Consider the following 3,338-nt stretch of genomic DNA (forward strand, 5'->3'; position numbering starts at 1 on the left):
CCTGCTCCCGGGGAAGGGGGTGGGTGGGACGGGGACAGGGAGGGAGTTGTCTGCGGGAAGAGCCTGCGGTGCCCCGGCCGAGCACGGGGCAGGGCTCTGCTGCGGGGAGGGGCCGGGCCGGGCCGGGCCGGGGGAGTGTGTGTGGGCACGTGTGCGAGTGTGTGTGTGTGTGTGTGTGCATGGACACGTGCAGACGCAGGACATACAGACGCGTGCATTTGCAGACAGCAGCTGACAGGGAGGGAGTTGTCTGCGGGAAGAGCCTGCGGTGCCCCGGCCGAGCACGGGGCAGGGCTCTGCTGCGGGGAGGGGCCGGGCCGGGCCGGGCCGGGGGAGTGTGTGTGGGCACGTGTGCGAGTGTGTGTGTGTGTGTGTGTGCATGGACACGTGCAGACGCAGGACATACAGACGCGTGCATTTGCAGACAGCAGCTGTGGAGGTGAACGCAGCCCACACGCGCCTTCAGCTGTACCTGCACAAAGCTACTGAAAGCCTCTACACATGCGCCCACACACACCCATTACAGGGGTGTGTACAGACACAAACACTCACAGTCACACACGGACAGATAAAGATACGGGTGTAGCTCTACCTCCACCTCTATCCCTGACATCAGTCTCTGAGAGATCAATACGTATTTACATATATAGATACCTGTATGTAGATGCGTACCCACACCTCTGAAAATTACATATATAATGTATATAAACACACACATGTGGACACGTGTGTGCCTGTGTATATACAGACATACATAGCTCTATGTACTGATCCATATATGTAATATATAGATGTGTACATATCCATGTAAATATATTGCTACAGCAGCATCCATGTTTGTATGGATATATGCACACATGAAAATTACAGGTATGTACATAAATGTGTGTATATGCAGATAGATGTGTATATACAGATATGTGTGTAGATGTATCTATATCCATACCCAGCTCTATAACTATACACTCATCTCCGTACATCTATAAACACATGCCATATATACATATGGACACAGAGGTATTTGTAATTTAGTTATAGCTATAGCTACATATATATAGCTGTATGTCTAGCTATAGCTATATATATATATGGATACATGTATGATAGATACAGAGAGATGATACATAAAGCTATAGAGAGAACAATAGAACTATAGCTACATATCTCCATCTCTTTATAGCTCTGTGTGCAGAACAAACTTTTTTGCCAATACCTATATATGTATCCATATCCACATGCATTATACCCAGTTTCCTCTCTCTGTACATACATAAAAACTGTAAATGTATATACTGCAAACCCTCAGCTCTGTACAGTGTGTGAGCTCTGTGCACTGTATGTGAGCTCTGCACAGTGAGCTCTGCAGTGTGTGAGCTCTGTGCACTGTGTGAGCTCTGTACCCTGTGTATGAGAGTTCTGTGCGCTCTGTGTGTGTGAACTGTGCACTCTGGGCATGCCTGTGAGCTCTGTGCACTGTGTGAGCTCTGTACCCTGTGTATGAGAGTTCTGTGCGCTCTGTGTGTGTGAACTGTGCACTCTGGGCATGCCTATGAGCTCTGCACTGTGTGTGTTTGAGCTCTGTATTATGTGTGTGTGAGGACTGCACTGTGTGAGAGCTCTTTGCACTCTGTGAGCTCTGCACCGTGCGTGTGTGAGCCCTGCTCACTGTGAGAGCTCTGTGCACTTCGTGTGTGAGCTGTGTGCACTGTGAGAGCACTGTGAGAGGTCTGTGAAATGTGTGTGTGCTCTGTGCACAGTGCACGTGTGTTTATCTGCTCTGTAGCCACGGCTGCAGCTACAGCCCCACCATAAACATGTGTGTACAAACACAGGAGGGTCTCTCCTGACCCACTCATGACATCAGAGCTCCCCTCTGTATATGGTTCAGAGTCTGCGTGCACACCTCCCACATCCACACCCCTACACCTTTAGGTACATGGATTTACCTGCAGCTATACCTATACAGCTTTATCTATACATGTACATCTGTCTACAGAACATCAATGTTTGTAAGCAAACAGAAACATATACACTCATCTATATGTGTGAAATGACAAATACGTATGTGTCTGTGTGTATATACACATGTATACTGTCTAGGACAGCTATACACCTTTACCTACATCTACCCTTATGTAGAAATATATAAACATTACAAATACATACGTGTCTGTACATATACACACAGACCAATACACCTATATAGCCATACAGAGATACAGATATGGAGATATAGAGATGTGTAGATATATAGATATATCTACACATGTATGTGTATGCATGTGCATATGTTCAAATTACAAATACACATTTATGTGTATTTGTACATACACAGACACATGTATGTGTATATACACCTCTGTAAATATATATCTATACACCCATACCACATATAGACCTATATATCTGTTATCTACCCAGAGCTGTGTCTACATACACACAAGTATGTATGTACGTAAATACACGCGTATTAAAACCACAAATACATTATACAGACGTATAATATACAGATGTGTATGCAGATACACACCCACATAGCAGTACCTAAATAAATTGGTATTTATAGCCACGTATACTCACATAAAGATTTATATGCACACATATAGATCTAAAACTTACAGTTCTGTGTATATCTACACGTGTGTGTACACAGATCTACACATGCTATAGATGAAGAGGTACATACATGTATGGGGGTGACAGACATATGCACATGTATGTGCACTCATGCAGAGATTACAGTATCTCATGACATTCTCATGTCTGTGTCCATGTGTGCGTGGACACGTGTGTGGACACGCACACATCTGCGTACGTGTGTGTGTGTGTAGACATCTGTGTCTGTGGACACGTCTGTGTGTGTGTGGACACGTGTGCAGGACAACAGGGGTACCAAGACCGTGGCCAGGCCCCACCAAGGCCGCCCCACCATCCCTTCCCCTGCCAGACTCCACTGCATCCTTCCCAAAGGATTTATTAAAACACAGAACAGAAACCGGGACGCACAGAGCACGAAGCGGATGCAGGGGCGTTGCTTACAGCTGCCGGTGTCACCACGCTCGAGGTATCCCCATCCCAGTTCCAGCTGTCCCCTCTGTCCCACCCACATCCCCTCCATCTGCCTGCCCCAAGCCCGGCACATGTGGACCCCCAGCCACACCACAGCAGTGCCCGGGATTCCAGCGGGGCAGCAGCAGGCGTGGGTTTGCTCCAACACCACAAGGATGCAGAGACAGCCCTTAGGGGGAAGCTGGGGAGCACAGCCGGCTGGGACATGGCAGCAGTGGCTTCCCCTCACCCCCAAACGTGCCAACACAACCAGACAAACACCGCAACTC

Source organism: Corvus brachyrhynchos, unplaced genomic scaffold (genome assembly GCF_000691975.1).
Source record: "Corvus brachyrhynchos isolate BGI_N302 unplaced genomic scaffold, ASM69197v1 scaffold68, whole genome shotgun sequence".
Taxonomy (NCBI): Eukaryota; Metazoa; Chordata; class Aves; order Passeriformes; family Corvidae; genus Corvus; species Corvus brachyrhynchos.